Below are 25,906 nucleotides of genomic sequence, written 5' to 3'. Positions count from 1 at the left end.
AAACACGAAATAGGGCTGGAATTGCCTTGTCATCAGATTGTGTTAATTATAATTAACTAGCATCCAATTAATTAGCCGACAAGTGATCATAGTGGTTGATAGACTAATCTGTTTGTAAGCAATTTGGAACAAATGAGCTAATACGCTCAAACGGCACGCGGTTTTCTATAGTTAAGTAAATTTTAAACTTGTTACAGCATATACATATATATATAGAGTGACGACTGGAATATGAAAAAATTCTTTGAAGAGACTATGTGTTTGTTCTGTAATGTATTTAGCCCCTCGGGTATTCTATTGTTTTACGATTGGTTCTTGATAAAAGTTTTGTGGAATTTATACCGACTTTTATTTATATCAGATAATGGTGAACTGTTGCTAACGGTTAAGTACGAACTGTAATTTTAAATCTATTCTTATTTTATCTAATTTTAAGTTAACGTACACGATTGTCATAATGTTTGTTTGTCTGTTTATTACGCCGTAACTAGTGAAACGCCTTTGATGGTTCACGTTGAAGGTAATGTTTTATAACAGTACAAAACAACTCATCAACCTTATGCTCTATTATAAAGTTCAGAGAGGCAAAGTCGGTAAGCTGAAGTAATTATAAAACCTTTTATTCTTATCCGTAAATCTAATCTATTTTTTCAATACAAGTCACATAATTTCCGTAAACTTGATAATCAATATTATTCTTTATATTAACTTCATTTCATGAAACGTATCTTCAATGTTAATTTAATATTCCATTAAATATATTTTTTATTTCACTCTAATTCATCCTCAAAGCTTTCTGTTTTCGAATACAAAGAGAATTGCCAACAGCTTTTGTTGCCCTGGAGATAAATTTACTTTACAGTTCTTTTACACTTTTCAAATTTTGCTTATTTAATTTTGATGTCTCTCTTTAAATACTTTGAAAATCATAATGTCAATATTAATTCATTAGAAGAGAGATAAATTCTTTACCTTATATGCAACGACTCTAAAAAACGATCTATAGAATATATTTAGTATATATATCAAAATGCTCTCGAAAGCTTAAGAGAATTCAGAATGAGAGCATAAAAAAGTCGATAGCGACAGGTTGGTGGTTGAGTTTTTTTCTTATTATCTCGCTTCTGGGAACGGATGTAGCCAACGTCCGTGACGTAGATGCCTCGTTTACGCATGCAGCCTTAATAGAGTGAAATTGAGCCTTGGTACATAAAAAAATGTCAGTTCCAATAATATTTTATTCGAGAGTTCCTTTTATACATAAAAAATATATAAATAGCATAACCTTTACTCTTATTTTTAAGTCTTTATAATAATACATTTTTATCCCTGAAGCTAATATTCAATGTTGTAGGATAATCATTTATAGTCAAGTGTGAGCTAAGTTCCGTAAAACAAACCTTTATTACATAATTTAGAAAGTTAATTTAATAAAAAAATTATACCCGATGGAATAAAAAAAAAAAACGTTATCCGTTTTAAGGATATTATTTAAAACTTATTCACTTGCAAATTGGATACTGAAATTCGATTGGTAATGGATCCTATAAGTTGATTTTCCGTCCAAAACAGTTCCCGTCAGTTTAAAATTTTAAAAATATGACCCAAATGCTTTTAAAGTCGTTAATACGTTTCTATCAGTAACGTGATATAGCAGATTGGATTTAATTACGTTTATAATAAAGTTTAAATTACTACAAGTGCAATTAAGTAATAAAGGAACTGTTTTTTATTACTTATAATATATTTCGCCTTATCAACATTATGATATGATCATTGGTTATCAATTAATAAATATATGTTATGCTACTTTGTTTTTAGAGTGTGAAACTAATATGACAGTGGGTCATTCATAACAGTTAGTATAATAAGTATAAAAATACAATAAATATTATTCTTTTGAAAATTAATGAAAATATAAAATATGTTAATCCCGTTTCTAATATGCATGTCTATTTTCAAAAATATACGTCACGTAATAAGTCATGATAGAAAACAGTTATCACGAAACAAAAAGGCTCCGCAGGAAAGTTTTGTATTGATTATTCCAAATAGAGTATCCGACCGCTAATTAATTTATTCAGGGCAGATCCTTTTGACCGCCACCTTATTCCCACTGAAACAACTGATCGTGATTCAAACAACGGAGCAAAATTTCATTACCAAGGGTCAGTACTATCCGTCACCATTCCGAAGTTCAAAGGTGTTGTATATTTTTTTGATATTTGTTGTTTGGTAATGTTTAGAATTTATTAACTTTTAATATTTCAACAGAAAAAGTTCGTTATGTTTGCTGTATAGTGGTTATAAAATAGTTTTGTTATATCTCGTTTCGTTATTTTAAAATAAATGAAAGGATTGTTATAGCTACATGCATTAAAACATCATTCATTATTATCATATCATTACTTTTTAATATTAATATGTATAATAAAATAAAATATTTTTTTCTGTACTTATTGTAAATTAAAATCAACAATATTGAACTAAAAAGCTGTACGTCAAAGTAAATTACAGAAAATTTTAATTAACAAAGACCGAGTTAAATTTAACAATGATATTTCAGCATATCCAGTGTACAGTGTACATTTTTTTCCTATCAGAGCTTTGTTCAATGGAGTGTAAAATACTGCCCCATTATCCATATATCATCACGCCACCCATTGATTGTGACAAAAAGATAGCATCTTGTCAGAATTGGAATGTTATAAATGAATGGGTAACATTGTAATAATCAAACCCTTAAAGCGATTGCTTTTTACTATAATTCCATGGAAAGGTTTTTAGTCTATTACTTTGTTTCCAAAAATATCTTATAATGGAACTAAGGTTTTCGAATATTACTACGTGTTTTTATTATTATTTTAATACCACATAATCCCCTCATTCAGTACCTTTACAGCAACCGTGATCGTGGGCAGAGATGAAAGTGTCGTGACACTATGTAGTTATAAAATAATAAAAGATTAAGTAATATCCGAAAACCTTAGTTTCGTTTAAATGAATATACGTAAAAATCTTCGTTATATCATATCTCATAATTTGTATTACTTTAGACGTATGTGTTTTGTATGACAGAATATTATAAGAGGATGTACATTATTCAATCAAAATTTATACATATACCAGACATTTCGCTATCAAAGAACTGGTATAATGAAATATCACAGTCTCGTTGGCCTTGATTTACATATTTGTGGATATGGAGTATTAAGGCACTTGTAATAGCTATATATTTCATACTAAACTTTGGTATTGACTTAACTAAAATGATTTTTAGGTTTAGCCCAAGACATGCGTGATTAATTTGTATGTTATTTTTTTAAACGATATTCATGAATATTACAGTTTGTATTGAAGAAGATACACATAGATATTTAAATTTTAATGAAGTTTGTCTGAGTTATGAACACAGTAATATTTGATATATATATGAAGCGTTTAAGTGATTTCTGTTGTAGTAAAAAAGGGAGCTATCAGCTTGCCTACAAAATGCCCTTATTGTAAATAAGATGAAAACTAACGCATTGTATATGTGAGAAGTGTTTATTATAGACAAGTTTTTTTATCAGTTTATATTGGAATATTAAAGTATCAGTGAACGTTTATGATACAGTGATATTTAAATAAAAAATATATTGGTATTTACAATTCAATTTCTATAAAGAATGATATATTTTTTTTATTAAGTCATATTTATAATTGTTGTGTTACAATTATTAAGATATATATTTTTTATAGAATATTTTTATCCCTATACGAGTATATTAATCTATGTTTTTATGTGCATATGCGTAATTATATGCATGTACATTTGTACCTCTCATGTCGTTAGTACATCCAAATGAATTGTAAACTATTGACGATTGATTTGTTTTGATATCCAGCCACCGGGCGGTCGGCCACCGTTTCAATCAATATGGTAATGTTTCAAGTATCTGGACAATCGTTTGACTGTTATTTCTAAAAACATTGTATCCGTAACGCATTGCTATGGGTTTGGGATAAGAAAATATATGGTTGGTTCATCTCGTACCAATACACTATCGAAGAGAAAGCAAAACATTTGCTTGATATTTATAAAAAAATATCCTTTGTGCAAAAATTGTATTATGGAAAATTTTTATCATGTAGAATATTAACACCCACGTTAGTCAGGATTATTGTAGTCCATTTTTTTTTTTTGAATAGTATATCAAATAGGAAACCGTGTTCTGTATGCAAAATAGAATTTACAATTCAAATATACGATAGGTATTTTTTTTTTTAACAAAAAATTCTCACAGATAAAAAGGAAATAATTTAAATAGCGGTGTCGAGATGGCGCCGGCGACGATTACAAACATGTTATAAACCTGTTGATTTAAGTTCACGGAAGTCTCTGAATTAATTGGTGCATTCTCTGTCGAAATTACCAGTATTATTGTACAGTTAGACTAATAAACATTTCACTACTACCATTTCTACTATCATACATGTAAAAGTTTTTGTGTTTTGACGATAATCTTTAAGAACACTGAGGCTATTGTTATAATATTTTTTAATTATGATATTTGTAGGTGTCTTAACTCAGGCTGTCAGTCAGTTAAATTTATCGTCTGTGTTATTTTAAAGTGTTTTTTTTCTGACATAATCACTAAATTAAACCGATTTCAAAATTCGTTTTAAGTAGGCGAGTGAACTTAAATATAAAATCTGGTTTGACCTGTATTAAAAAAATTATTATATGATGAATATAAAATCTTCAAAGAAACTATAATAGTATTGTATTTAAACATGAACACATAATAAAAAAAGTTTACGGAATAATATAAACGAAGATATTAAGCTTAGAAGATAATTAAAGTTACATCTAGTGCAAGGAAAAAATATCTGTTTCTATTTCGCATTTCACAAAGGCCGGGGTTGTTTTCTTATTTTTTATTTGCATTCCAATCTCGAAAGACCTCTGACGGGGAAAGCGGTCAAGTACAAAACGCAATTTGTGTACAGGTCCCGTTTTAATACGTAACTCGGTGCATTCATTGATAGATTTTTTATGCGTTTAATCAATCAAATTAAATATTTATTAGCAATTTCTTTATCTACAGAAAGATTGTTTGATGTGCAAACAAATATAACATCTTGAATGTCATAACAAAATATTTAATTTTTGTTTGAAATCAATTAGTTATTTAAACAACATATTCAAAGTTTTATGTTTATGTCTGCAGTTGAATAAATTTGTATGAAATGAATTGCAAAATTATCAAAATGTATTCAACGAAGTCTATGTAAAGGAAGTTGCATGTATAGTATAAAATCAATCTATTAGGATCCTTAAAGGCGATGTACATTTCTTATGGGTACGGGAAAGGAGTGGCATTTCCTTTCTATAGATGTGTGGGTAGATTGCTGAAGTTACATATAGTAAAATATATAATACAAATAATATATTTATCAGCGAGGTTCTCGCCAACAAAGAGGATTCCTAAATGTGGGAGTTTTAGTTTGTATCAAGATGTTACTTTCTCGAGTATTATATTAAATTGCGTCAGAGAAACGGTTATGCTTTACGATAATTGGTACAGTCTTCGTTTGGAGCGAAACAATTTTTATATTAATTTGTAAGCAGGTCTTTTCTCTCATAATAAAGTGTTGTATAATATATATATATATATATATATGTATACATATATTGCCTATATGATACTGTGTATAAAATCAAAGCGGCCATCTTATATTCTGATATATAAATATACTATTCCAGCCACTTAACTTCCCGACAAGTCAAAGCCGGTTATATGTCCAATGCACCTGCCGTTCCGCTATTTTTGTTACCAATCGTACCGTCAGAAAATAAAGTTTTGTTTAGGATACATAGTATTTAATATAATTTAATCTATTTATCATATTAATATATATTAAAGAATTTAAAATGAAACGAATCGTCTTTAAAATTAAAATTAAGTCTCTAAAATATTTTAGTTGTCGGTTTTAATGTCCATCGGTTTATAAAAGCTATAGAGATTTCAATATTCGCGATGCAAGTCTTCTTAATATAACGAGTCATATATTATATATCAAATCAAAATATCAAATCATATTATTATTAATTTGTATTATTTAAATAAAAATAAACTAATATTATATTCTTTTTTATATGTTATATGTAATTGCTTTACATTATCACACAATTCAATTTAACAAAAACGTTTTTTTTCCCCAAACATTTAGATTATAATTGGTTTCTAATTAAAAATAAAAACTTTGTGTTTTTGTTTTGTTAACTGTACACCACAGAATCTTGAGAGTATTGATTCTTTATTTTAACCACTCCGTATAGCGATGCACGCCTTCTAATTCCAGAACTTGTTCTTAAAACAACATGAATTATGAAAAAAAAATATCAAATAACCTTTAATGTATACTTAATTATATTACACGCGCTTGATATGAAAGATACGTTTATTATTTTAGGAATTACGGTTTCATTTTATTTATAGTAACGTAATATATTTATGCAATAATTTATGTTTTTTTACTGTTTCACAATGTTGTACTGGCAACACTACTACTTATTAATACAGTATAGAAGTTAGTCAAATTAAGTTAATTACGTTTGAAATATTACGCATGCTTTTAGAGTATTTCGCAGACAAATAATTAAAGAAGATTAAAATGAGTTCTTTTGGACGGTAGTCATCATATATATATGATAATATTTCACATATATTTCCTTAGCACACTCGTTAAAGTCCTTCGAAAATACCATCATTTCCTAAAAAGAATACAATTTTTCTTATAATATGATTTGATCTATTTTATCAAATAAGTTCATATTTGAGTACTAAATATTTTTTTTTACATACAATCTATAGATTAAATATTATAATTAAATTCAAATAAGGATGTATATACATGAGAGTAAATTTCAAATCAAAAAGATATTAAACATTAACTTTAAATGATCTGGAAAAAACAACACCGAACATCAGTCGTCTTTTCAAAATTCTAAATCCCCATGCTAGAGTTAGACAGAAACTATCATCTTGCTTTTCTGTGGAGAATCGTAGAGTTGTAGAGTCTATTTTATCATGGCTTAAAAATAAGCTTTAATAATAAAAGTGTGACTCTACTAAACTAGGACGCGGCGAATAATGCAATTTCACCGGAGCTCCGTTTAAAATATTTTCGACTGCTTTGCGACAAGAATACCGCTTGGGGGTTTTACAATTTGTCTACGTTCAAGAATTTTATTGCCTTTTACCACTCTATTAATAATTAAATGTATTTCTAAATACTTTTTTTTTTAAATTTCATACATAAAATACTCCTTTTTAAATATATTGATAAATACTTTGAGATAATTATTTTTTAGTTTACCTATTACAATAATAATTGTCCTCAAATGTTCAAAACTGAGTTTGTGTAGGTATCTAAATAATTATCTATTTTGAAACAGCTTAAAAGATTTGTTTAGTTATTTTCAATTAGAACGAAACCTGAATATTTGATATTTGAGTATATTAAACCTAATATGCTTGTTTGAAACTATCTCTCATTACCAATTCTCATTATTTTAAAATAAAGACGTAGGGTCTATGGAGAGAAACAACGTTAAATAAACATTAGATTACATTGCGATTTATTTTAATTATATTTGATGACAATATATCTTACAGCACGCAATGAACTTTGTGAAACTTTGTAATGAAGTTAGAAGTACTAAACTCCGACTCAGACAATGGCGTGTTCGGTGAAAATTAAAACTGCAAAGCTGATGTAAAAATGCATAATTTAAATCCAATTCACGTGAAACACTAATATGCCGAAAGCTTTGCGGTGATAATTGAGCAATAATTCATGTCTACCAAATTAATGTTTTTTATGGAAAAATTATGACGCAATTTAATTTAGTTATGTGTTATAAAGCCAACAGACAACTTTAACTTGCTTTAACTTGCCCGCGACTTCATGCTCGTTGAAGCTGGTGACGTCCTAATGTTAAAATATTTTTGTACTTTCAAGATATTAAAAATTTACAGTAAATAACGCAAAGATTAAGAAGGCTAATACTTCAGAACGTTAGATTACTTGTTCTTTATTATTTTTATAATACATCCGACAGCAGAAGATCTTCAATAAAAAAAAAATTCAAAACTTTTTACTGATACTCCGCTCTTATTGGGTATAATGAATTCTATACCTATTTTCAATAAAGACTACTTGGCATTAATAAAAACTTTCAAATCAGAAAATTAATTCCCAAATGAAATATTTTTACGTGCTTATTAAAATATATGTTAACTTTATACACTTCACTTCGAATACTCAAATAAAAATATAATTGAAAGGACAGATTTGTCCTCAATTCAATTCAGTATTCCAAATAAGGGGTTCTGTTCTCATGATTTTCAATCAGGCCGATACGTGATGCTAATATAGCCAGTAAATCTGTCAATTTATTTATGCCCACATATCAAATATACTCAGCGATGCCAAGGAGCGCTGACTCATTCATTGAAAAAAAATTCTTATTCTGCTCAAGTCACATCGGCAAAAAGTCGGAACATCTGGGAAAAGGTAGAAATTGCAAACCTGTTATACAAGTACGTTGCATATCACGAAATACCGTCATAGAAGTGATATTTGTGTTGGGCAAATTTGCATCCTAATATTATGACATGAAGTTGATTTTTCTTTGAGTTTTATAGCTCGCGTGGCTGTCTACAATTCCGCTCAACTGGAAAAGGTCGTAAAACGCGAACTTTCATTCAACATGATGTCGTAATGCAAAACACTATGGTGTATTTTCGTATAGATGTCATCCTTTATTGTAAATTACGTACTGTTTTGCGACGTTTTAACCCATCACTTGTTACCAGTTCTGCTTAGGGTGCGTTAAACTTTATATGAATGAAAAAACATGTCTAGTTTTATTTAAATTTACTTTCAGCGATGTAGACAAGCTTTACCATTAAAATAAAAGCAAGTGCAGTCTTACAGACTTTGCACAAAATGTGTTTTGTTTTATAAAATGTGAATCTATTTACTTTAAAATACAGTTGACTGTATAATAATATAAAGTGTTAATAATGAATGGATATTATATTATCATCAAATATATTCCATGAGGGTGTAAATTTTTAATTAATTTATTTATATATAAAACCAAAATGAACTCGAACAATATCAAAACGAAACATATATTTTTCGTATTATAAGTACTACGGGTATTATATTACTTACAAAAAAACTACATACTCCCGACGTTTCGGTTACTTTGCAGCAACTGTGATCACGGGCAGACGAGATGTGTGACACATCTCACGTTGGGAGTATGTAAGTTTTTAAAATAATAAAATACGCTTAGTATAAAGCGAAAAATAATAGTTTCATTTAATGAGCACTCGAGAAAGTCTTAGATCTCATTAAAACAATATCATTTATAATATTGTGACTCATCATACCTCATGAAAATGTTTACTGAAAACTTTATTACTTTGCTTGTGCTACTAACAGATATCTTAAGGTTTGATATCACTATAATGTTTCTCTTCACAACACAAAAACTACTGCAGCAACAGTAACAATTTCTTTATAAAACCATTTCCACTTTCTCAACTATGCTCATTAAAATAGCTAGGTTCTATCCGATGCTTCGTTAATTTTCAAATCGCATTTATATGGATTGAAAAAAAATCATGATTTTATTGCATATCATTATTGAACTACAAAATCGCAATCAGATTCACATAAATTACATGTGAACGTAAATTAATTGATCAACTTAAAATCAGGTTTCGAACCTGTGTCAAGAAATCGTGTCATGATCGCTTTGCCAATTAAGCTATCGAGTCCTTGCTTGCGACTATGAATTTAATGCTATAAATGCTTTAACCGTCACATTTGAAATGCCATTGATTAAGTTCCTATTTAAAAATCCCATTCAATGTTATTAATTTATAACGGTAGTTTTTAATATTTAAGTGAATTTGAGCTGGTTGGTTTAAATATATATTATAATGTGAATGAAATTCATACATTTGTGAATTTCATTCACATTATAATATAATAATAATTGATATTTTTCTTAATAACTTTTTTTTAATATTGTATATTGTTAGTTTGCAGTAATATTCATCTCTGTATGCTTAGTTTTAAATTGATATGCTAATTCCTATTTTTGCAGTCTCACTATTCTGCGTTTATTTAATTTAATCTAAAAATGTTATAATAATGTTTGAACTATATTTTCATTTCAATTTCTTACGTCCTTTGCCATACTGAATAATATTTTGTAGTATTTAGGACTAAACATATCTCGATTTGGACTAAACATATTATTAATTTATTGCAATATACGACATGCATTCTACATTAGCTTTGATTTATAGCACCCAATAAAATAAACCGGTGATAAATTAAAGTTATTTAATTTTATGAATTGCATTCACGTGCCTTTTGGTATGGCTGTGGAATTTGGTAAAACAATTCTATATATATGATACTAATTGTATTAAAATACAAATATATTTATTGAACAGAATTGATTTAAGTTATTACTAAAACTATATTTTAAGTTAAAAAATGTGTAAAAGAAAATTTATTTAAAAAATTACAAACAATAGAAGCTGTTACAGAACTTAATTTCTATTAACAAGTTAAAAATAGAATTTTATGTTTAATATTTTTCAGTTAAGTCTTTATTCATGAGAATACAATGAAGATTGTATTTATCGTATAATCTTAGTACTTTCTTTGCTAACTATTTCCAGCAAAGTTCATGAAAACTTACTAAACCAAAATATTAATTTAACTAAAGGAAATTACAGACCAAAGAAACTATTAATTAAAATGTGTAAGAAAAAATTCTGCTATTATTTATTGTTCCAAGAGATGTTCAAATAATTTGATTACTTTTAAATTGATATGTAAATTTTTACATTATTATTATATATGTATATTGAAAAAAATTACGTAATTACTGCCGTATCTTACTTACTCTATAATGGTGGATACTCCATTTAATAAATAATTAGTTTGTTTCTTCAAGAATATGTGGAGAGGACATTTTCAAATTTAAACTTTTAACTTAGGAGCGTTTCTTTACGAAAACGACATTAAAGGAGTGCCTCGATGACATAACTTATGCATTATTTGGAATTTAGTCAGTCCAAACAAAACTGTTAAGGCACTTTTTAAGTTTTATATTTTTAATTTTTAAAAACAGATAACTAAAATTAACAACAATGAGGGAATAAAAAATATATGTACTTACAAACCAGAAGCTTCCAAATTTGTTTCAATAAGAAGTTAGTTAAAAAAATTAGAACGTTCTCTTTTTATCGCAAAAAGTTAAAACCGGTACCGGTTTTTGTGTTTATTTCTAAAAAAGTATAACTACAGCAATAGACACGTGTCTTATTGTTAATTATTGCTTTCCATCCAATTTTATTCTAACGGCTATTAATTATCTGCGGACCACCAATCCAAAACATTTTGTAGGAACACTAAAAGCTATATACGAGTAATTTAAATTGCATCCAAATTGGACTAGATTTTTTTTTTTCAATTAAACGTCTCTGTATATGTATTATAAAACATATCAGTACGGTTTTTTTTATCTTAGCTTATAACTCTGTACCAATAAAAACCTTTGCCTTCTAATATGCCGGCCGTAATAAAGACATTTGCTACGTATAAAAAAGATACTCTGCATGAATTACAACATGTTTGATGATGATGTTCGTAGGAGTGATACTAAAACATTTATAACACATACAACACTGACAACATATATAATATTTTTATCAAAATACAATACAATATTATTTAAATAAAATAATAATAGAAACATCAAGGTTATTGATTTGTAAAAATGCTTCTTTATAAATAGCATTGTCATAAAATGTATCTCAAGATAAAATCATTTTGAGATATAAATTTTAATTTAAAAAATATTAGCAGTTCAAAAGTTTATTATGGGACTAGTTTTGCCGATCGTATAGCATAAAACAAAATTGATTTTCCCCGCAAAAAACCTCGATCGTAAATTATGTTTTATATTTTATCTACTTTACACCGAAATGGGAGGTAAGACCATAATTCTTTTATACTGGCTATAAATGTCGAAAATTTCCTTCAAACTATCTATAACGATAAAAATGAAACAATAACAACCTCTGTAAATATAACGCTGTGATCGGCTGTATCAATAATCCTCCTTTTTATTGAAAAAAATATATATATATATATATATATATATATGTATTTAAAACCTGGATCCAATTACGTTCATTATTTATTTAACCTACAAGAAGATATGAATAAGGTTAATACAAATAAAGCTCTCTATTAATTAACAGTTTAATTGGTTTATTCGTTATTATATATTGAGTGAGTAAATTTAAATTAAAATCATTAATTAATTTAGTCTCAATATCGACCTGAATATTTCTGGGATCGGTCGACATTTAAACATTGGCCTAATTATTAGTAGACGATAGTTTATATAGTTAGAGATGGCTTTTCATATAAAATAAGCCAGTGAGAGGTGATACCTATATATATATACTTAAAATTATTAAGCACTTTAATTAATTATATTGATTACATCTGGGTCAAGTTGAGGAACCGTGGCAAAAAAACCTAGTTCTAAAATAGAGTTACGCCTAATATAAGTAAATAGCAAAATCATAACATTGACCACAAGCTCGGAATATGGCGACAAACTGTCTTAATATGTTATAATATTTTAGAAACATTATTAGTTATTTTAAAGACAATAACAAATTACTCTAAAAGCTAATGAAGCTCAAAACTATATAGTCACTGTTATGACTGAACGGTTCTCATAACATCACAAAAGAAGTATAAAATTTATCTTTCAAACAAAACGCTTGAATATTCTCAAAAGTGGAAAATCTTAATTATGTCGTATCCAATAAAAAATATATATAAAACACCGGACGTGGAATTAAAAAAGCAATATATTCATCCATTTTAGCTTTGGGCGAAAGGCTCATATATTTTCTCGAAAAAGATCGTGTGGGTGGAATTGTAACATATTTATAAGGCTGTATATTTTTGTTATAATTTATGTCAGTTTACGTAAAACAGAAACTCATTTAGGAAATTCTGTTTATATACGCATTCCTTACATAATGAACGAAAAAATGGAATTAAAGTGGAAAAAAAGAATCACTTTAGTATAAGATACACGAGTTGATTTTACAGGAATAGGCTCTTACAAAACCCTATGTGCTGATTTATTGTTTATAAATTATAATTTTTATTTCGAGCTAATATATTTTATTTAGTAAATTCAAACAATACAAATTTTAAATCTAAAAATATACTAATCTTAGATCAAATCAGTATTAATTAATTTAAAATGGTTTATTACAAAATGGCATTCGGATTTTCTAAGGTTGTATACTCTAACTTCTAATATAACCACACTAAATTCAAATATCACACACGCACACAAATAGCCATTAATGAAATAAGTAATCACAAAATAACAAGGCGTCTAATGATAAAGCCGTGTTACTTTACAATAACATAACAATGACATTAAGAGAAAGCGTTTACTTAGCCATTGTTACTTTCTTTTATTACCTGGTTATTACCAAAAAAAATGTCAATTAATAACAATTTAGACCAGAAACTGTTTCAATTACTTTATCGCTTTGCGGTCTGCTTTTAATATATTTAGGTGAAAGTTTAGGTCGAGAAATTCAAAACAGTGCTACAGTTGTTCATAATAATGGCACAAATAATATGCCTTATCATACTATAAATTTTATATAACAAGCGATCGCGCCTTCATTTTTTTTTGAAACTTTGAATTGGGTTCAAAAAGAAACGAATTGTGTGCTCGAAAAATAAATTCGGTAACAAGCGGGTAGCGCCATCTATCGTCTGTTACGTGACTTCATATAAAAATATAACTGTTACTATGTACTGTTGCCATGTCCCCGCGGGAACTACGCGGAATTTCGAGATAAATTATAGCCTTTTGTTGTTCTTATTTGTAAGTTATATTATTATAATAGAGTGGAATGGTAACAAATATTCATCTGTACATTTTTTCGTATATATAACATTAATAGATAATAGAATAATAGTAACAGGAGAAAAGTTTTTTTGCCAAAATAAATTTTTCCAGATAGTCACCAACGAATGTATATTTAACGCACTGTCACCGAGTTATTATAATTTTTTCTATGTAGAGCAAATTCATTCATACATTTAACAGTTTCACATTCTCTAAGATTGTCAAGGTTGAACTTTAATTCAAATCTTCACCAAGATGCGAAACGTTGCCACCTCGTAAACGCCCGCGCTAGGTATGTACGTGGGCGGGCCAAACAAAGAAATGACCGACTTTCGTTCTAAAAATTCTATGCAATCTCTTAATGGTACTAAGAAAATTGTATGCGGTTTAACTTATAGCTCGTCTCGCAACATTTGGTTTGAGTACTTTATCAATTACTTTTAACACATACACAGTTCATAAGATATTCCGAGCACATTTGAAAGCACAGCCAACATACTTTATAACTTTAAGAAAAGTTCAACCAAAGTGTGTACTTTAGAGTCCGGAGAGCTTTTTAAATAAAACCTAACTGAAAGGCCAGCTTGCCTGATATTTTCTAGAACAAATTATTTTCACTATCTTTATAGTTTTAAAATTTACAATATGTTATAAGTATATTGTTACACAAGATTGTAAGTCACATACATTTAAAATGTACTAATGTATCAAGAATTACTTCAGATGAACAAATAATTTTACTTATAATCTAGACAATAAGGTTCAAAATCAATGCTTATCAATACATCACGTTTTAAGACTTAATTTACGCTCTGATAAGAATTAAGTGACTACGCGCTACTGAAAACAATGAAACAAGAAAATTGTTAACAGCTATGATTTATAGTTCCATAGCTTTTATAACTTCCTAGTTCATTTATAGCATCGATGTAAATAGTTAAAGATTATCAAGTTTTTTATCAAATAAAGAGATATTAATACGTGAGCAATAATTTCAAAATGCTATTATAAATGGGAAAGGCTGAACCTATCGATGAAATTCTACTAAGATAAATGTAAATGTTGCATTTGACTATGTGATTTGTTTGTTAAAACTTATCTATATATACAAAAGAAAGTTGTGTGAGTTACACTGTTTATAACTCAAGAACGGCTGTTGCTATATGCTTGAAAATTGGTGGGGAGATAGCTTAGAACCAGGAGACGGATATAGGATATTTAATTCTGTTCGATCGAAAAAGAAAAAAAAAATACTGAATAAATTCCAATATCTGGATATTTATGGCTTCTAGGGCGGAATAGAATTAGCCCTTTATACATATATTACTAATTCTGAAATAAACGCGGCCCAAGTCGCATGCAAAAACTAGTTATTTATGATAATGTTTTCACTACTAAATAAACGATAAGTTGATATGTTTATGAAAAGATCAGGATTCGTATTTCTGGTTGTTTTAAAGAATTCTTCATTCTCACTTACAATTTAAATTTTAATTAAACTGATATATATCACAGAGTTATTTTCTTTCCACCATTATAAAAGTCAAAATTTTACGCCTGACAGTAGAATTCATTGCATTTAAGAAATAACCTCTTTATTTCGACGTTTCCTTTAGATTTGCGAAACAAAACAAAGATGGCAGCACAATAGGAAAACATTAGTATAGGGTATACCCATAATCTTTATGTAGTATCACGAATTTCTTATTGTAAACCAATTTAATTAAAAAAATTTAATATATATTTCATTTCCACATATTTTTGATGTTTGTTATTACCTAACTTCTAATTTAATTTTAATAAAAACTAATTCATGCCAACGTACAACAAACACGAGCTATAACAACATTTAAAGTCATCATTTAAAATACAGATAACGTATTGGCCTTTTGATTTAGCCAACGTGGAATCAACTAAATAACAGACAGCCGAATAATAATTTTATTTGTATTTTTCTTCGCTGTTTCACAATTTTTTCCTATGTTTAATTTTTTCTTAGCTACCGTGATCACGAGAAGTTGAGTGTGTCCAATGTCTACAAATTATCTATTTTTGACAAATTTTATTATATACTTTATAAAACCTATATAATATATACAAAAACATAATCTGAGTCGCCTTGATTCTCGGTAAGCAAAACAATAAGTGTAAGGAACGGTTATATCACGATACATGACCGCCTGTGAATGAAGCCGGAGTAACCCGAGATCTTTTTACATTGAAAATAACGAACGCTGATGTCGACTCAACAAAAAGTTCCCATTCGATCAACTACCGGTTCTCGATTGTGTGTCCGCGGGATAAAATAATTATTTTCATTATTCATATTATTTAATTAGCAATTAACAACAACATAATTTTTCAAATTAATAATATTCTTTATCCCTCGTAGTATTGAATTATAAAATTATTTCACTTTGATATCATGTTAATAAGATGCGTTGTACTGAATATTTATTTATAACATAATTCTTCAAAATGGCACTTATACATAAAACGTAATTAATACGGCTTAAATAATTCACAACACAACAATCGAGTCTGCATAATAGTGATAATATTCAAATAAAGTGATATACAATCGAGGAATCATAGTAGTGGTGTATATTAAAAAGTGGAAACGAGTTCTAGGGATCTCTTGGGATAATTGACCAACAGGTGCTAGGCTACTGATGTTTATTTTGTCCAAGGGCAAGCTTTGCGTCTCACAGACGCAATCGTAACGTAATATTATGAACAGGAATATACTTACTCATATATTTATCTGTTTGATACATTTAATCTTTTATTACTTTAGCTTTTACAGTAATGACATTAGGACGCCATTTTATTATTAATAAATATTCTGGGATTGTATAAATATATTTCTAATTAATTAAGTTGTGGACGAAACATACTTGTTTTTCTATTATGAACTCGCGTCACCAAACTTGGGGAGTGGACTTTAAGATTTGGTTCAGATAAGAAAGAGGAATGTCCGCTTAATAAAATATGACAGTTAACTAGCAGCGCCATCTTTTGACTTTGAATTAACTCTTAATTAAATTTGACTTAAATCAGAAATAGTCACAAATTTCATACATTTATCTAAACACTTGTATTGATTACAGGTGCTATTTGTATTTATCGTATCTATTCGGAAACATCACTTTATAGGCAATATTATCTTAATAAGGCACGGCTAACAGTATAATAACTTCATTATAAGCTCACCAAAAGTAATCAAACATTCCGATATAATAAATCACTGAGGTTTAAATAACATAATCTCACAATAGTGATAGATAAGAAGAATGATTGAGATACATTCTATGTATAATTTAGTTTGAAATTAAAATATACAAAGTAACATTAGTGTCATAACATAATATTTGATTCGGAAGTGGCTTTTGAAATCATTTAAATATTGATGTTTATTTGTTTGCTTTCATGTTAGTTATTATTTACTTACACATTATAAATAAAATTGAAAGCCTAACAATTACGTCAACGCAAATAATATGGGCACATTATAAGAATGTTAGTCCTATGACAGTGTTGGAAACTTTTTTTTTATATTTGACAGACAGTGTTTTTTATGAGATCTAAGAATTTAGCGATTGTTAATTTAAACAAAACTACTACGCGTTGAAGGCGTCCTTTATTATTTTAAACGTAATACTTCCGAGGTTTCGATTACTTTGCACCAATAGTATTAAATAATAAAAATCACATAATAAATCCGAAAAATATTAGTTTTATTTAAGTGTGTTTAATAAATTAATTTATTATTTTTTTCTTTTTAAGCGATTAAATTTTTTTTCTTATCTATCTCACCAATATATATATTAAGACTATGGACAACATGAAAATACTTAAATTCACGTCTAAATTTGAACATTAATATATCTTACATATAAGATTAGGTACGTGTTCAAATAATGTCATTAAATTTATACACAAGAGTACTTAACGCCAGACTGTTTGGTGGGAGCAACTAGTTTATATGTACATTAAAAATTAATATCCGAAACATATGTTTTTACGGTTTCTCCTACGTTATTTTTTTATAAAGTTATTTTCTAAATTATTAAATATACTTAAGAAGTTTCCGTGAAAATATCTATCCATAAGAACATGTGCTTTAAATATATATCGATAGCTTCAAAGCCTACACTAAATTCGGATAACGTATTTGCTGTGCATTGTTAACATAGCAAGAGGCTTCACACGGTACGCATTCGTAATTTACCTACGTATAGAACAAACAGCAGTACACTTACACATATCGTACACATGTACAGATTGTACACATGCAGGTGTACAAATACGTAACGTGTACATAGTCCAGTGGAATAAACGATTACAATATATAGATATACTATTATAAATACATAATTATATAAATTCGTAAATCGATCCTATATAACTATTATTTTTATAACATCATAAGAGTTATTATTCATAATTTAAGAATTATATGAAATTATATCGATAGTACAATAATCATTGAAATAATACGTCAAAACAACTATCGATATATATATATGTGTGTGTATGTTTGTGTGTGTGTGTGCGTGTATACTGTTCATAATTTAACAGGTTTTAATATTCGTAAGTGATATAACGTTAGTTTTCTATATAATAAACGATTTGTATCCAATATGTAGCGTATATTTATCGTAATTACTAAAGTTTTACTTTGAAGCGTTTTCATCAATTATGTTACAGCCTAATATTGGGCATGTTATTAAAGATTAGGAATTAGGGATGCCTGCTCGAAATTATAGCCTTCTGTGGTCGGTGTTTCAAATTAATCTATATTTATAACATTTGATACATTACACATTCGATGTTTCTACCGGTTTTTAATTAAAAATTAAAAAGAAATAGTTTTAATTTTTAACATCCTCAAATACAAAAGTTTTGATAATGAAAGTGTTAATTTGTTCATGTTTATATTTTGAATGCAAATATAATTTTATCCTTAAAGTCTTAATGTTGGACTTTTTTAATACAAACAAAAATAACTTCCCAACAAACACTGTACATTAAAAATTAATAAACCAAGCATTAAAAAAACGCAGTGTCGTAAATTCCAGCGTAATTAATTTTATATTAACCGCTCGAACAAGGCGTAGGTGTATGTGCTTTAGAATTTAATACAAAAGACAAGTGAAATATTATTTAAATAAACTTATTGAATTCAATTTTCAAAATCTCAAAAGTTAGTTTAACTTTTTTTTAATAATAAAAATAATGTAGTATAAATTCGTTGTGAGCATATGTTTTTATTTTCCTGTCATAACAGTCTGCTGTGAGCTTTGGGTTAACAAGCAATAATAGAGCAACCGCATCGAAAAAAGTTAAGCATGTGTACTTTGATTCACGTGGGCGAAATGACGACAGGAGTCACGAACATTTCACCTTTTTTAAGTCTGAAATATTGATGCAAATTTATAACAGTACATTTCAGTGAATACTTTCAATTATGAAGCTAAGATTTTATCATCAACCTAGAGTAATTAAATTCGGTCTAATATGATGTAATTACAAGTGAAATAAATTCTAACACATTATTTATTTTCTGACAGACGAGCATTCATCGACTATGTATTTTTTTTTAATTTTTAAATATAGAAAAACTAGAAAACACTTTACCGATTAAAATCATTAACATTTTAAGTACAACTGGCTGATAAGTGATTGAAAAAAAAAAACAATGTATACTAACTGAATGCTTCTAAGCATTTTAATCAATCAAATGTTCCAAAACATTCTCTCCACATCTCGTTGTTCTTCGCCACATCACACCGACCGTTTTCCTCAAACCCTAAACAATTTTTCTATTTTACGTAAATCTTGATACAAACAGACAAATCACCTACCTCCCGTAACAAAGAGTTTATACGCTCTATACTACGTGATGCGATTAGGATCCTTTTCTTATCGTATGTTTAGTTTACGAAAAGACTAGCTGCATTAATATAATGTAAATTTTAATGGAATAATAATATATTATTATGTGACTTTATATTTAATAAAAAATAAACGAGATTAATTCGTTTTAACTTGTGAAATCAAAGCAATTATGATAAAAGTCGGGTGCATCGACTTAATGTTACTATTCGTAATAAAAATAATATTGAACTTCAGTTACACGTCTCATTTTGTCCGATAATTAGTGTACAATAATTATCGCAATCTTTTTTGAGAATCGTATTTTTTCCCATATTTCATTAAAAATGCTCTTAATGTAAATAAGTACAAAAATATTCGATAAAATAACTAAAGTATCTCGTTTATTTGGCCGCCACTAGAGCTGGTTTTATTTTCGGAAACTGGTACAGCTAAAACCAATAAAAGTTCGTCACATTTGCAGATTAAAAGGAATAAATAATTTAGTATTATTTCGTACTATTGTTAATAGAGACCGCGGTATATGAAATAAAATTTTAATGTCATGATGAAATTACGTCATTAAAAATGTATAGCTCACCTCCACCCTCACAACGTTCAAAAATCCATAAACAGAACGCAAAAATTTCCCAAAACAATGAACCAATTCAGAAACGTCAAATATTTTTTTTTAATTTTCAACCACTATGTCATCTGTAACCAGAAGTTTATAATCTCACATCACTCTGTATGTAGATCGTTCGAAATTCAAAAAACCAAGATGCCGCGTAAATATCTGGTTGTAGCTACAACGAAGGCATGTACGGAACGTTGCCAATGGCGTCTGGCCGGTGACTGAGGGTGTATAGGCTCCGCTCGCCCCGGCCAGGCTGAATAAACACAGAATAAAAAGAAACAGATGCTCCTATTTGGAGATATCATATCGTATCTTTATATTAAAATAAAATAAAAATAAACGAAATTACTATTGAAATTTTTTTATAAAATTTTATTCATCATATCATATATGCTTCTACATATATACTGGTTATTTTTATTTAATTCAGATAATATCATAGAAAATTTAATTAAAAGAAAATAAATATGTGCTTATATATTTAAAAAATCTGTGAAAAAATATTTAAAATTCTCAACATGCACAGCTAACACAAAATCTTATCTCTATATATCTACAAGTTGTACAAATTAACGTAATCAGTATCTAAACATCTATATTTTACACTTTTTAATCTATGACTCGACAACGACCTTAATCTGAAATCCCTTTTCAACTCCTCGGGCCTCTCATTATTGATCTCTTTCACTCCTTACCACCGGTGCAATAATGTCAGCATCCCGCTCTAACATCAGAAAGCTGGCTATTTTCATCTCTCTCACACTTCACTGCAGAGCTTCCAAAACAAGGTAGAAGCGCTCGTATTATCAATGCGTGTAGTAAATTTTTTTCTATAATCTCGTATTAGCCATAGATTAAAAAATATATCTGTTTATTATATTGGCATAATGATAGTAGGTTATTAGCTTTTTTTTCCCACTAAAGTTGTTTTCACTTACTTGGGCGGGGGTGAGTTGTAGCTTTGATTCATGAATGTTCGTATCTTCAATGTCACATCAAAGAGGCTGTTTTAATGTTCTTTGCAAAAAAATAATTATAAACTTAATTGATTCTGCGATGAAAATATATTTTTTTTGTCATTTATCAAAATCAGTTGTCCGATCGATTCCAACTTTTCACACCTAGCATTTTAAGTGATCACGCCATCTGAAACATAGAAAGTATACATTGAATAATATTAACATGCATTAAATAAGTAACTTCATATAACAAACGAACAAAATGAACCTGTTCGTAATAAGAGTTTACCGTAAATCATAACTTTGGAACATAAGCGTGTCCTTACAACCATAACGGTGGGCTCTCAAATTAATAATACGGTTTTTTTTAGGGACGATTAATTATTTTTGTACCATTATTACCTTAAAGCGATCCCATAATTCGGATTTAATTTTTTTTTTATCGTAAATCAGATTTCTTCTGAATAATATTTTATTAAAATATTTTTTCTTCTTAGACAGCTAATTTAATGACGTGTTAGTGATTTATTGATTAGTTCTAGCTTGATGTACATCTAGGGGTTATATCTATCCTTATTGCGTATCTTTCTTGATGACTTTGACCTTTGAGATATGTTCTGACCACCGACCCGAATAATACGGAATTGTATCAGGAAGGGAAACCTTTGAACAACAATGGTCTCTTTGATCACCAATCAAATTACATCCATACTTTTAAGATATTTTAATTTAATTCCAAACATATTGAATTCTTATCAAACCTAGATTTATTTTCAGACCGAGCAGAAATTTTTGTCACATATGGAATGTAATATGTAAAGAAACGCTGAGAATACAAAATATTTCTGACAGACGTCATTGCAAGGACTTGACAAATGAAACTATTGACTATAGGATGTTGGAATACGAAATACAGTTTTGCTTATGATTGCTCATTATATACACGATTACGTCGATGTTTATATCTTCGAAATGGCAAGAAGCATTTACAACAGCTTAGTATTCCTCCATTACAACCTCACAGCAAAAAAAATCATCAATGAAATTTAACAAATATTAAACGGTTAGGCAGGTAATAATCAAAAAATGTGTTTCTGAATCAAAAAACCGGGTTCTATTTTAAAAAATGTACATCACTCAGTTATAGTAACTGTGCCTGAAAAAAATATATGTTTTACAAAAGTTACACATTATAAACAAAAGTCTATGATAATTCTAAATAAAATAACCGAAACTAGAAAAAAGCAAACTGAAGTAGCCTTAAATCAATTGCGTTATATAAAGCATTTTCTCCCATAATTCGCAACGCCTTCAAAGCCTTATATTAAATACTTTGTCTATCATCATGCCTTGAAATATATTGTATATTATTTTCCTTTCAGTTGTAGGCTTTGTCAGAAAACTCCTGAAGATATTCAATTAACTTCTACTAATATTAACTTGGAATAATTAGTCTGGCTTCTATTTACAATCTCAAATTACAATTGAAATCATTCTACAAAAAAAGTAGTGCGCTTTTTTAGTCGTTATAAGTGTTAATAAGATAAAACCGAAATTTTAATGCTCAATGAAATGTATACAAGAAAAAAAGCTCTTCCATGTCGCTTCAAAGTTAATTGGATGTGTCGTTAATTAAACGGATTCCATAAAATCTCTTGAACTTAAACTTAAAGTATGTACACGGAAAAACTTGTCGCACTGCAAATTGCAATTTATCCTTTAGAATTCTCTGGCGAATGCGACATCTCTTGTCTCTATCCATCTTATTTTATTGATATATTTTCATCTCTATCATACGCCACGCGTATTTATTTCTTATAACTGGATCTCGCCGGTTAGATGCTTGGATAAAAATAAACATTATCTTAAGCTTTTTATAAGGATTGTATTAAAATACAGCAAAGTGTTGAGAATCTAGTGAAGACCGTCCATTATTTTATATGATATACTTCTTCATAGAGTAATGGAATATTAAAATAGTTTTTATAACTCGATTCATATGTTTTTAATAACATATTATTGTCTGCAGTCGTCCAAGCGAGAAATAATATTCATTTAAACAAATTATTTGAGTGTATTTTAAATTTAGTTATGTAATGGAAACCGCAGAATCGAAACAATACGGACATGGCTGCCCTCTGTTCAACATGAATAAATAAACAAAAAAAAGAAATTGTTCATTTATTGAAGATATTTTTTATGGTCTTGTCGGACCGCATGCTTATGTTAAGTTGAAAATATATTACTTAATCTCAGCGATTATTTGTTAAATTTATTCGTATTTTTATTTCAGACACAAATTTTAGTTTAGACCACATAACCATTTACATTGTCAGTTATTTTTCTGTATAATTATTTTTACTTTAAATTTTAATATAATTTACTTATGTTTTGGTCTTTTCTTTGGCAAGGACACTCATCAGTGACATTTGGTACTTGCAACATTTCCAAAATGTCTTTCAATCTAGTACCCATATACCAGCTCAGAGTAAATGGAGACTGACAATTTTATCTTTTAGCAAATCTCTTTGAGTGTCTCGCTGTATTGGGTACACACAGATAATATCTAGCTTCTGTTGAATACAGATGAGGACCAAAAATCGAAGAAAATTTTATTTTTATTCTATAATATAAAAGACGAAAAATTAAAAATTATCTAGAGAAGAATATATTACATCTCAAAAGTCATGCAAATCTTTATTTCCGTGTTTAAATAACTGGCTTTCAATGTTATTGATCGTCACATCGCGATAAAAGAGTTGAATGTAATTATATGTGCAATCTTTCCATAAAGAGAGAAAACTTTCGCTATCTCTTTTTATAATCACCTCTATTTTAAATTATCAACAAACATTCTCTTTGAAAGAAACTCAAGACTTGTTAACCGTAACATTTCTTTGCCTTAAAGGGTAAAAAGATTCCGTTATTTTATTATAAAACGTCTTAACCTTTTGAATAACATTATTATGTCCTTAAGTGTAAATATTCGAATAATATAAAGGAACGCCTAGGTGTGTTTAAGAATTTACCCTTCACTTAGAAGGGATTTCGACTTTCAACACTGTCCGGATGCAAATAAGCTATGTTTTATGTAAATTGACCAAACGACCTTGAGATTTCGATCTTTTCTTACAAAAACAAAAAAGGAAGAGTAATTTCAATGAAAAGACAGATAATTTTGAGTGGTCAATTTCAGTTAGTTGCCTCTAGTTGAAATACGGCTTGACTTTGTCAATGATTTTTTGAAATTATAGTTTATTTATGTATACTATATACAGTATGTAAATATAATGACGATAGGAGACAACGTAGTACAAAACAAAATTTGTTATAAAATTAAATATAAAAAATTAAGGATATAAAAATAGTGATCACAATTAACGTAAATGTTTTTTTAATTATATTTTCAGGTTTTACCATGAGACACTGTGAAAATTTTTCTATGGTATTTATCCCTGAATTTCACGCTGTGAACTATATGACAATTACAAAGGAAGAGTATTGTCATTATAAGATCATCTGTAGAAAATTTCGAACACTAGTTACACTTTTAAAGTGTCAAGTATCTGCGGCTTTTTGGTTACTTGTGTCACCCGTCCGTCATTTTGCAGTGCATTTTAGATTATTTTGAACATTATATCATCATTTGCTATAAAAGTACATCTGAAAGCGTAATATAATCACTATATTATTAACCAACTGCGTCTGCGTATAACATTGATAATATTAATTCTCTGTTCATGGCTTCGTTTCAAATTATATCTACCAAGGAAATCTGTAGTCTATGGTGCTGAAGTTTAATCTTTCACCCAGCCTGCCCAACGGATTGGAAATAAAAGATCGTGGGAAAGACGATAAGTTATATTACTCTAGAACAATTCATATACTTCGTTCGAAAATTATAAAACGGAAAAGTTCGTAAGAAAGTTTTATCAACCTCTTGAAAACAATGCAATCACACCTCTGTCCCACACTTGTAGTCTAAAGATAAAATTAAAGTCATTCGGAACAACTATGTCAAAGGTTTTGATACGTAAGTTAACTTTACCCTGTTTTCAAATCAGATATCGAAATTCTTCAAAGTTATTCGATGTAAGGGTAAAAATTTAAATAAATATTTGAGAAAACCTCATGTTTACTTTTATAATGAGCACACGCCGCCAAAATTAATTTGGTAGATTAACGTGACTTCGCAGAAGATTTCTACTCACCCTCATCTTGATGGCTGGTTTCTTGCCTTACGTCAAAATTAGTAGCTGACATCTTGTAGTATCTTTGCCCTAATTTTGTATTTTTTATACGTCTATTTTATGTCATTTGTGTGAAAATACCACATTGGCTTGGAGAAGTATTCTTTCAGCTTCAGAAAATGCAATATGTGGCTGGGTA

At 28.5% G+C, this 25,906-nt stretch overlaps 1 protein-coding gene across 1 annotated transcript in view; it reads right to left on the bottom strand.

Moving 5' to 3' along the window:
- Nucleotides 1–20,759, bottom strand: part of LOC116775671 (irregular chiasm C-roughest protein-like) — a 56,830-nt gene extending 36,071 nt beyond the window's left edge. The window contains exon 1 of the mRNA XM_032668609.2: nt 20,523–20,759. The gene's annotated coding sequence lies outside the window, so the exon portion shown is untranslated. The remainder of the gene's footprint in view (nt 1–20,522) is intronic.
- Nucleotides 20,760–25,906: the final 5,147 nt, after the last annotated feature.

Source organism: Danaus plexippus, chromosome 27 (assembly GCF_018135715.1).
Source record: "Danaus plexippus chromosome 27, MEX_DaPlex, whole genome shotgun sequence".
In the NCBI taxonomy this organism is placed as follows: domain Eukaryota; kingdom Metazoa; phylum Arthropoda; class Insecta; order Lepidoptera; family Nymphalidae; genus Danaus; species Danaus plexippus.
Note: the sequence above shows the minus strand (reverse complement) of the source record. Positions and strands in the feature narration are given on the sequence as shown.